The 12,067-nt window shown below is 43.0% G+C and overlaps 1 protein-coding gene across 1 annotated transcript in view; it reads right to left on the reverse strand.

Annotated features, from left to right (window-relative positions):
• Nucleotides 1–10,048: 10,048 nt before the first annotated feature.
• Nucleotides 10,049–12,067, reverse strand: part of raly (RALY heterogeneous nuclear ribonucleoprotein) — a 45,472-nt gene continuing 43,453 nt past the window's right edge. The window contains exon 8 of the mRNA XM_078554853.1: nt 10,049–11,898. The gene's annotated coding sequence lies outside the window, so the exon portion shown is untranslated. The remainder of the gene's footprint in view (nt 11,899–12,067) is intronic.

Raw genomic sequence — 12,067 nt, forward strand, 5'->3', positions numbered from 1 at the left:
GGATATGTGCTGCTTGTAGGGTGGGAGAGGGTAGTAAGGAGAGTATTTATGGTGGTGCTCTTCAGAAACCAATGCAATGTTGCAAAAGCACCCACTGGATGTCACTAAATCAGCTGGTATTTTGGCTTGAATCTTATATGGACCATTCCCCTCCAGTAGGGCTGAACAGCTTCCCATTTCAGAACCAGTTGAAAGCAAATATTTGATTGAGAGATTTTATATAATGGGTAGAAAACTTCACAAAGAAATTTGGCAGCATAAAACTTGACCTCAACAAGGATTTGATCTTTGGTGCCTGGGTTATTTAATAAATTGCCTGCTCTGTGATATTTATCTGCTCTCCACACTCTCATTATGCCAAATCCTCCCATTCATACATCACTTCTATTGGATGCAGTTTTTATTTTAGATTGGGTTGGGTTATAGGAAGGATAACCAGGAAATGTCAATTATCTAAGTCTGCTCACAATAGAAACACTCCAAAACCATGACCAGGAAACTTGTGAACAATATTGGACGTCTGGTGGTAAGTTAGAAGATGAGCCTTCCCCACCCATCCTTCCAACCTCCCTTAGAAATATGTCTGTATAATTATCCGGTGGGAAAATCTAGATGAGTTTGGCCGCTTTTCAGATCAAGCCCGCTGAATGAAAAGCATATGAGCGTGCTTTAAAGCTGCACAATTGCCGGGTCCCAATAAAGTCAAACTCCTCCAGCCTCTTTGGTGTGAGAGGTTGGTGGAATTGAAACCTGTCCCTGTAACATACACTCCCTGCAACCAATACAATATAATCGGCTTGGTGCAAGCTAAGTTGCGTTCATCTTTCTGATTACACCAACAATGTTTCACCAGTAATCACTGGTGAAGAAAGCATCCAACTTCTTCAATGCTTTGTCAGCTATTGAAAATTGGCAAATATTGGGTTTTTTTGTTGTTGGGAAGGAGATAAAGAGAACAAACCAAATCAAAACCTGGGGTGGCAGAGATAACCTTGAGTACATTAGTGAAGTTGATTATTTCACAGTGAGTTTGTGTGAGCAGACTGAATGTGTATACAGTATAATCAGTTTAAGTTGCTCTAAAATAGAGATTGTATCTCTTCTGTATTAGCTTACAGAGTATAATCTTCTGGAGACCCAGAAGTATTAATATACTTGATGTGAGGCAATTAATATGGACAACTTCCCTGTTCAGAATATAAAAGCAAAAAACTGCGGATGCTGGAAATCCAAAACAAAAATAAAAATACCTGGAAAAACTCAGCAGGTCTGGCAGCATCTGCGGAGAGGAACACAGTTAACGTTTCGAGTCCGAATGACTCTTCAGCAGAACTCTGTTGAAGAGTCATACGGACTTGAAACATTAACTGTGTTCCTCTCCACAGATGCTGCCAGACTTGCTGAGTTTTTCCAGGTATTTTTATTTTTATCCCTGTTCAGAATTTGGAGATCTTTTTGAAATTAAGAATGTTAAGATCAGAGAGCAGATATAGTAGATTTGTCTCCATTCATTTTAGTATGAGTGCATAGGAGTGCTATCCTGACTTTTTAAACTGATGTCTTTGCCTTTTTTTTTCTAAAAGTGACACTAAGAAATGTTGTAGGTGCTGAATAAAATGGGTTTTTGTAACTACAGCACAGCACACTGAGTTCAATTATTTTGGAACAAGCTGCTACCTTATTCCCAAAGGTCACATTATACATATTCAGAGGAGCCCACATGGAGAACAGTGGAAGGCATTTGAAAATGAAGTGAAAACCCCCTCTAATATAAACTGGTCTGGTACAATTTAAAATAACTCAAGCTACACCAGAGTTTTCAGCTTGAAGGATTTAGATTGTACTGGGGTTGTGGGTAGGGTTAGATGGAGCGGAACAGCCCTTATATGATGATCTCCCCTCCCTTTTTCTTTTGGTTGAGATTTAAAATTGGATTGGCATATGTCAAACTATTTTAAGTTGTGTACGCCAATGGGAATCATACATCTGGAACACATTGTAGAATGTAAAGCTTATACAGCCCTGGGCAGGGATTAATTTAAATCACCTATAAACCCAGAATCACAGAATGGTTATAACACAGGAGGCCATTCAGTCCATCGGGTCTGGGCTGTTTCTCTGAAGGAGCAATTCACCTAATGCCACACTCTGCCTTCTTGTAACCCTGCGCATTCTTCCTTTTCAGACAATAATCCAATTCCCTCTTGAATGTCTCAATTGATTCTGCCTCCACCACTCTCTCAAGCAATGCATTCCAGATCCTAACCGCTTGCTGTGTGAAAAAGTTTTTCCCTCATGTCACCATTGCTTTTGCCAATTACCTTAAACCTGTATCCTCTAGTTCTCAGACCTTTCATCAATGGAAGCAGCTTTTCCCCTATCTGCTCTGTCCAGACACCCCATGATTTTAAACAGCTTTATCAAATCTCATCTCAATCCTCTTTTCCAAGGAGAACAGTACCTACTCCAATTTATGTAACCCAAGTAAATTAATTTCCTATCACTGCTATTTCAACTTGCAGTTTGTTAATAATGCATGCTTCAATATTCATTCTTTTCCTGTTTACTTTCTTGCCCAATTTTCCCTCACCTGTGTATACTACTTCCTGCAATTTTTCATTGTCGGAAAAGCAGAGTACTACTTAAACGGAGAAGGACTAGAATTCTGAGGTGCAGAGAGTTCTAGGTGGATAAGTCATAAAAAGTGCAGCAAGTACTTAAGGCTAATGGAACACTATCCTTTATGACAAGAAAAATTGAACTTAAAAGTAAGGATGTTATGCTTCAGTTATGCAGGGCATTGGTGAGACTGCATCTTGAATAGTTTGCAGTTTTGGTCTCATTTAAGGATGTAAATGCATTGGAGGTGGTTTACTAGATTGATACCTGGTATGAGTGGTTGTCTTATGAGGTTGGACAGACTGTTTCCACTGGAATTTGGAAGAGTGAGGGGTGACTTTATTGAAGTATATAAGATCCTGAATAGTCTCAACAAGGGGACACTTTTAAACTTAGGGGTTGCCCTTTTGGGACAGAGATCAGGAGAATTCTTTTCTAAGTTGTGAGACTTTGGAACTCTGCCTCAGAAGGTGGTGGAGGAGGGGTCATTGAATATTTTTAAGGCAGATGTAAATAGATCCTTATTAGGCAAGGGAGTCAAAGGTTATTGGGGGTAGATGGGAATGTGGAATTTGAAACGCAAACAGATAACCATGATCTTATTGAATAGCAGAGCAGGCTCAAGGGGCCAAATGGCATCCTCCTATTTCGTATATTGTGGCAGCTTTGAGTCCTGCCAGGAACAAGTCTGTATCAGTACACTTTCTGGCTGTTCTTAACCCAATTTGAGATTTAATTTTTTTTTATTCAACTAGGGATATGGGCTTCGCTGACTGGGCCAGCATTTATTGCCCATCCCTAGTTGCCCTTGAGAAGCTGGTGGTGAGCTGCCTTCTTGAACCGCTGTAGGTACACCCACAGTACTGTTAGGAAGGGAGTTCCAGGATTTTGACCCAGTGACAGTGAAGGAACGGTGATATTTTTCCAAGTCAGGATGGTGAGTGACTTGGAGGGGAACATCCAAGTGATGGTGTTCTCATCTATCTGCTGCCCTTGTCCTTCTAGGCGGTAGTGGTCGTGGGTTTGGAAGGTGCTGTCTCAGGAACCTTGGTGAATTCCTGCAGTGCATCTCGTAGATGGTACACACTGCTGCTACTGTGTTGGTGGTGGAGGGAGTGAATGTTTGTGGATGTGGTGCCAATCAAGCAGACTGCTTTGTCCTGAATGGTGTCCAGCTTCTTGAGTGTTGTGGGAGCTGCACTCATCCAGGCGAGTGGGGAGTATTCCATCACATTCCTGATTTGTGCTTTGTAGATGGTGAACAGGCTTTGGGGAGTCAGGAGGCGATTCACTCATGGCATGATTCCTAGCCTCTGCCCTGCTCTTGTAGCCACAGTATTTATATGGCTAACCCAGTTCAGTTTTTGGTCAATGGTAGCCCCCAAGTTGTTGATAGTGGGGGATTCAGTGATGGTAATGCCATTGAACATCAAGTGGTGATGGTTGGATTCTCTCTTGTTGGAGATGGTCATTGCCTGATACTTGTATGGTGTGAATGTTACTTGCCACTTGTCAGCCCAAGCCTGGATATTGTCCAGGTCTTGCTGCATTTGGACATGGATCACTTCAGTATCTGAGGAGTCGCAAATGGTGCTGAACATTGTGCGATCATCAGAACCTCCAACAACCACAACCATCTCCCTTTGTGCTAGGTATGACTCCAACCAGCAGAGAGTTTTCCTCAATTCCTATTGACTCCAGTTTTGCTCGGGCTCCCTGATGCCACACTCTGTTGCCTTGATGTCAGGGGCATTCACTCTCACCTCACTTCGGGAGTTCAGCTCTTTTGTCCATGTTTGAATCAAGGCTGTAATGAGGTCAGGAGCTGAGTGGCCCTGGCGGAGCCCAGACTGGGCATCAATGAGCAGGTTATTGCTAAGTAAGGATTGTGAAAATTTAAGGTTGACCTCTTTGGAGCTCTTGTTCTTGATGTTTCCAAAGTCACCAGGAGGCTACCTGTCATGAGCCACATTAGTAATACCTGCACAGGAGCAATGGAGATGGTTAATAGATCAGAATCAAGGTACCCAAAGAAACTCCTGTACCGGTTCTATTGTCATCAACCCTAGGTCAAATTCAGAAGTTAGTCCCCCCACCACTTTCTCAAGGGCACTTCAGGATGGATAATGAACACAAACCTTGCCAATGACACTACCTCTGAGATTTTATTTCAAAGCCTCGAACTTTGAGTTGCACCAACCCTGGATTGCACTTGCAATGAGCATAGTTCTTGAGAATGGCTCACCTAAAGTTCTCCCTCAAAATCCCTATGTGGTAATGAAGAATTGAGGATATTTGCTGGGTGTTGGCTTTTAAGAAGAACAATTTGGATATAGTGAGAGATTTATTGAAGATCTCTTGTTGAGATAGGAAACTTTCATGTCAAACCTCCAAAGTTCACCCCTGGTGAGAGTTGTAGTTGGTGTTTTATGATCTTTTAGCGCCTGATTGTTGGCCACCTTCAGAACTGGGCATAGTATACTAGGAATCTGATACTTTTTATTGATGCATATGCATTCTCCAAGGTGAGATTTTTGGGATGACTGTACTATTGTGTCTCAGGAAGGGGTCTATTATGTTCTTAATCAGCACCCAAGTAGCATTTAGCACATTTGCAGAACAACAATTTATACAGAACGTTGGAATTGATTTAACACACTTGGCACTTGTCTGGGTTAATGTAGCTTCTAGAGCTTTGTACTGGGCAGTTGAATTCTGATAAACAAGCATTGGATCAAAAAAATATTGAGGATATGGAACTATACAGTAGTCACTAGAAGGTTACCAAAATGAGTGTTAGAAGGACAATAGAAAGGGTTGTTAGTAGAAAAAGTAATGTTTATATTTGTTTAATGGTTCTGTATGGAGTTTGTGGAGTGCTAAAGACCAGATAGACCCTTTTAAATGATGAGGTGGGCACGAATGGCATAGTCCTGAAGAAAATAACAGGTGTTGAATTCATTCTTGATTTAGTGTGGACAAATTCCATGTTGGCAGCACTTTTGAATCATCTGGTATTTCATTAGAGGGGAGTCCTTTGTGCACATTTTTATTTGGGTGACAATGACATTGGTTTCGTTGTCACGTTTCAAAATAAATTCACAAGTAATCCTGTGTTCCTCAGTTGCAAGCCTTGTGTTCATGAAGCTGGGTAATATGAGCCCTGCCTGTTTCTTCAGTCAGAGCCTGATAGACTAAGTGACGCTTCTGTGGTGTAACCCATTTGCTTCAGCACACATATACATGTTAACCCTAGCTATACCAAAATAAAAACACTGCTGGAAATACTCAGTAACTCTGGTGGCATTTGTGGGGACAGTAATAGTTAAAGAGCCAAATTTCAGGACAAATTCAATAAATCAGGAAATGGAAGGGAGAACTCAGGAAAAGTCCAACGATGTAGTATTGAGCAAATTGTTGGAGCTGTGGGCTGACAAATCCCTGGGTCCTGATTGACTTCATCCTAGGGTCTTAAAAGAAGTGGCTAGTAAGATAGTTGATGCAAAAACAGAAAATGCTGGAAAACTCAGCAAGTCTAACAGCACCTGTGGAGAAAAAAACAGAGTTAACGTTTTGAGTCCGTATCATACTGGAACCCATCGTGGCTGCAAGTGATAATTATAAGGGGGGTGCCCCGGAGAGGTGCTCATGCATTGGTACACAGTTGCAACCATAACAAGTGCTTTATTCCTGTGTGTGCACACTATCCGGCAGTTGCCATGACAACTTCATCCTTCGGTAATCACAGGTGCCAGAGCTCTTCATGGCACCAGTCTGAATCTGGGTGGCCACAAGTGATATCTATTATAGACATGGCTTCTGACACCTTTGCGTAAGCCTGCAACAAAGGTAATAAAACTCATGCAACCTGTTCACAAGCACCATCATTGAGCAGGCCATCAGACTTTAGGAGATGCGGTTCTGGTACCATAGCTAGTCAGCCAGTGCCCTACAGTGCACCCCCTCAAGGCTGTCGGGGATTCTGGTGGCCTGCTGTGCTCTCCATAACATGGTGCCCCCAAGAAGGTGTGAACTTTAAAGAGGGAGAAGCACTGGAATGACACAGTTCCATAGAAGAGGAAGATGCAGTAGAGACAGTAATCATGCTTTGAAGGGAGTTTGCCAGACTGCCTCAGTAGTCAATGCTTTTGTCTGGATGGAAGGAACACACGAGCCACTATGATCCAGGCATATTTCATCTGAGCTCTACTCATCCTGTTTGACAGTTGCCTCTGTGAGTTAGCTACTTCTCCCCACTTTTGCCTTATTAAAGGTTGCAAGCAACAACATGTCCATTGTTTGCTACAGTGGCCTGTGCACACAGCTGCTCCTATTGGGTGCGTCCTCTGTGGCTGGGTTGAGGTGGAAGCAGCCTGCTCACTTGTTTCTCCGTGTAGTTGAGATGCTGGTGGTGATTGTCTTCGGTATGGCAGTTGGGGAGTGGGGAGCTGAATAATAATTCTGTGCAAGGTTGATCTCACTCTCAATGGAGGACTCAAAATCCAAAACATAGCAGTTTTGGCAGAATGCACTGCCTGGGAGGGTGGTGGAGGCGGGTTGCCTCACATCCTTTAAAAAGTACCTGGATGAGCACTTGGCACGTCATAACATTCAAGACTATGTGCCAAGTGCTGGTAATTGGGATTAGGTAGGTAGGTCAGGTGTTTCTCACGTGTCAGTGCAGACTCAATGGGCCGAAGGGCCTCTTCTGCACTTTGATTCTGTGATTCAGGGCAGATGTGATGAATGAACTCCTCCATTTTTAGCCCATGACACTGCACTACCTCAGGGAACTCTGACGTGAGCATACGTCTCCCGCCATGTGACTCCTGAAGCTGTGCAGCACCGCCTGGCTGAGCCTAGCTTTGTCTAATCTCCGTCCTCTCATCGGGACTTCTCCCAGCTGCCTCTGCCTTCATCATCTCCTGCTGCTCACTGATTCACCCTGTGCCACCACTTGTTCTAAACCGATTGAGGAGCAGCCAAGGTGAGTGTATTGACACTGGTGGAAGGTGCATTGAATATGCGGCAGTGCAGGATCTGGTGCTTCATCTTCCGTGAACAATCCTCATGATATTTCTCTTGCAACTGCAGGCTCCCCATCCACAACTGACCCTGTGGGAGATTATAGGAAGGTGCAATTTGACAGTAGATGTTTCCGCAGAGCTGAATCATAATATTACAGTTGATGCATTGGCATGGCAAGAAGTGCACTCCATCCCCATCCCAAAGATTTGGAGATGATTTCACTCTATCCTGGATGGAATCCCTTCTCCATTGGTCACTCCTTAATGTGATGCCACTCTCGTCATTTTGTGGACTGCTTCTTCCATGGAACTAAACAGCAAGTTGGGGGCACGTCACCATCTGAGTGAGCCCTCTGATGTTGTGCATTCTATTCTCCTTTGAGGTAGAGAAAGATAGTTGCCGCCCTCCCTCAGCTCTTCCCATGGAAAAGTCACAAGAAGCTAGTGTGCAGTGTTGCCTCCGCCACAACAATGCAAGAGTTACAAGCTTTGCTAATGGCTCATTAATGCTCCTGGACATACATTTCTTCTATGTTCAGAAGCACTATGCAGCACTCTCAGATTGCTCAGCTTGTGTGTATGCTGGTGACTAGACCTGGAGGCCTCTCATCCGGGTGTTGCATTGCACTTACCTTACCAGTCCTAAGGAGGTCATTGAAACACTTGTGGCACTGATGGAATCCACATCCTCCTCAAAACGCTGTGGCCACTCACAGCATAAGCAACCTCCAGACCTCCCCACTTCAACTGGCTGATTGGCTTTTTCCTGCCGCTGTCAGGAAGTAGGAAATTTCTCCTGGCTTCCACCTCCTCCAAAAGAACCTCGAGGGTGGCATCTGAGAAATGTGGGGTTGGCCTTGCACAGGTGCCTGACCTGATGCTGTCCCGCTGCTCTCCCACCTCTTTCCATTTCAGTATGAAACAGTCACCACAATACTGATTGCTATTTGCCCTTTAAATCAGGCCTGCAGAGTGCAACTCCCAGCTCCTCCTCAGGCCTGTCACCCTTAGACTTGGACAGCCACCTCTGCCCATGTAATGGCTTTTCTTTTCAAAATTATGTTGTGCATCTAAATGGTTCAGGCCCTGGAGCTAGAAGTTCTCCAACTCCAGAAAGAAAATCCTGCCCAACAGTTCAGATCGAACCCAGGTAAACCGTGCAGTTATTGCTTCACTAGAATACAGAAACGGCTCAGGTTAATATAGCTTTCTGGATCTGAACTTTGCTCTAAAGAAGGGGAGATTTATGGTATTCAACATCAAACAGTAACTTGCATTTAAACAGGACCTTTGAACAACCCCAAAGTACTTCACAGGAAAGCTATCAAACTAAATTTGACAGTGAACCACAAAAGTAGATTGGTCAAAGTGGTAAATTTTAAGGAGCGTCTTAAAGGAGAAGAACAAGCACAAAGGGGTTTAGAGAGAGGTTCCAGAGCTTTGGGTCTGGTCTTCTGAATTTATGGCCATCAATGGGGACACAGTTAAAATTGGGAATACACAAGTGGCCAGATTCTGAGGAACTTGGAGGGTTGTAGTGGTTGCAAGAGGTTACAGAGATAGGGAGGGTGAGGCTGTGGAGGAATTTGAAAACAAGGACAAGAATTTTAAAATCCAGGTATTGTAGGACTGGGAGCCAATATAGGTCAGTGAGTGCAGTGAAGAAAACTTAATGCAATTTAGGACATGGGCAGCAGAGTTATGGATGAGCTTGTGTTTATAGAAGATGGAAGATGGGAGGCAGTCCAGGAGAGCATTGAAATAGGTCTAGAAGTAGCAAATTTCTAGAGATGATGCAACTGGTTAAAAATCCATTTTCTGATGTTGCAAACTGTAAGAGGGCCAATTGCCAAATGGTCTCCTTCTTTGTTGTGCTGTTCTATGATTCTATGAATCTATAAGCAAAGAGAGCCTGGAAGTTTGTCATCTTGACACTCTTCAATAATCTCCTAACCATTCTCATTGGGGTTCAGGGTGCAAAAATCCCTGATTTCAACTGGCCACTATCAGTATATGTGGGGAGCTTAGGCTCTGCATTATAGTGTCAGAAGAGCTGGATGTTAATTGTTTAGTTTTTTCACTATGACGTTAAACCAGGCTGTCACATCATCTGGAGACAGTGTCTAGATAGACCAGCAGTTGCTGTGAGTCTCTGAAATTCAATTCCAGTTACTAGGTTTCTGCTTCATACCTTATCATCACCTGCACACACTCGCTACTGGGCATAGTTTACTTCTTGTAAGAGTAATCACCAACACCCACACAGTGGTCTACAGTTACTGTCTCCTTTAACACACAGCTCAGGCTCCTAACATGGTCTTGGAAAATTACATTTAATTAGGATTTAATATCGACCACAGCAAGATATTGAATTACTGTGTCAATTAAATTTACAGCACACACCCTTCAAATTGTTTTTTTATTTATCATTCACGAGATGCAAGCATCATAGACAAGCTCAGCATTTATTGCCCATCCCTAATTACACGTGGATTGGTGGTGGTGGTGGTGAGCCGCCTTCTTGAACAGCTGCAGTCCATGTGGTACAGTTAGGAAGGAAGTTCCAGGGTTTTGACCCAGCAGCAATGAAGGAACAGCAACATATTTCTAAGTCAGGACTGTGCTTGTTCTTCTTTAAAGGGCCACAACAACTTGAAGAAGCAGAGGAACCTGTTAGTTTGTCTGAAGTGGATTCTCTCCTGTCAATCAATGGTCAATCAATCCTCTGGTTGTTCCCATAGCAATCACAGTTTAATTTTCTTGTCATTTTTTTAACACTGAAGAATACTTCAAAGAAAACAAAATACTGGCAGCTTAAAAAAAAAATGAAGTAAGATACAACTCACAAGTCACGGTAGATCGACAATAAACTTATTCAGAACAATGGCAGGATTTGAAAGGTCAAAGAGTAGAAGTAAAGACAAAAACACATTTCAGCTAAACAGGTCTGAAGAGAGCGATGGATCTTGCAATTTAGCTTTTTTTTTTAGTATCATGGTGCATAAGGTTTCATTTCCGATTCCTGACTCTGCCAAATTGCTGAAGCCTCAGAGTTTCTTTGCAGAAAGAAAGGAAATATCAGACAGTGACCTCTTGCTGCAGCAGTATCTCCAATTTTGTTCTGATCAGCTGGGAAGTTAGGGTTCCCAACCCTCTAGGATTGCCTCGTTGTCTCCAGGAATTGAAGATAAATCTCCAGGAAACTATGGTGAGCAACATCCCAGAGAGAGAAAAACAAATGTTTTTTTTTCATTTTCTTTTGGTCACTTCTGTTTATTCATTGCAAAAGAATTTGGTACGGAAAAACAAACGGGCTGTTTTGAGAGTTTATTTCCGATTGGATGATTTTTTAAAGAGTCTGCTTGTTTTCCAATTGACCAGAAGATGGGACACTGTGAGAATAGACATGGCAGGTGACCAATGACAGAAGTGTGAGGATGGGGGAAGTTGGAAGTAAGTCATGTGATGAAACCACCAGGAACACATCCAACCAGCATTGGCAGCGCTATGAGAGTGTGTGTTAGTAGCTGCCTAGTGCCAGATCATACATCTACCCTGCTGGTATATGATTCCTGGGAGCTGGGGTTGGTGGGAGGGGAATGGCAACGGAACAATTCTGGATTCATTTAAACTAGAAATAAATAAAATGAGAAAATAGTCTCAAATGTTATTGTGTGGGTGGTGGGCTCCGTTCAAGGTTCTTGAACACTCAGCTGGCAGTGAATGTCTGGGGCAGGACAGGGTTGAGCTCTTAAATGGCACTGACAACATTCATTCATGGGTAAAATGGTTGGCGCTGAGTGTCCCAGGAGAGAAGAGAAAAACTTGGAGAGTGGAATTAGTTTTTACAAAATATGTGACACAGATTTGTAATATTCTCAAGCGTGATGAAGGTCGACAACAACATTTGTACATATTAAGAAGACGGGAGCAATGGATCAATCTGATACTTGTCACAAATCCCAGAGAGTCTCGCTGATGCAGTTGGCCAACAGTCTTGCTCATGGTGTGTGGTGATTTTTTTTTGTAGCAACTTCTGTGGCACACCAGCAGGTTTTAACCTTTCTGCAGTGATACAGGATCAGATGCCTAAATGTTTTACAGATGTCCCCTCTTCCTCTTGGTATAGTTGAGCTGAAGGTAGCAATGGCCTGCAGTTGTTTTTCTCTAAATTATGTGTCGAGCTCCTCAGAGTTGATTTCATGTGATCTCCCCATTACTCATAGCCTGCTGGGAACCACTAGTTTGCAGTCTGTAAAAAAGAAGGATAAATGACTGGCACTGATATACAAGGCAATATGGCTCACCTGCCAAAGGCTCACTGAACACAATGGGACAGTTGGAATCAGTGGGAATGGCATTAAATATATTAACCTGAAGTAACCTCAATAATGATTTATTCTCAGAAATCCTGATCAAAT

The sequence above is a fragment of the Cetorhinus maximus genome, chromosome 13 (genome assembly GCF_964194155.1).
Source record: "Cetorhinus maximus chromosome 13, sCetMax3.hap1.1, whole genome shotgun sequence".
NCBI classification, from domain to species: Eukaryota; Metazoa; Chordata; class Chondrichthyes; order Lamniformes; family Cetorhinidae; genus Cetorhinus; species Cetorhinus maximus.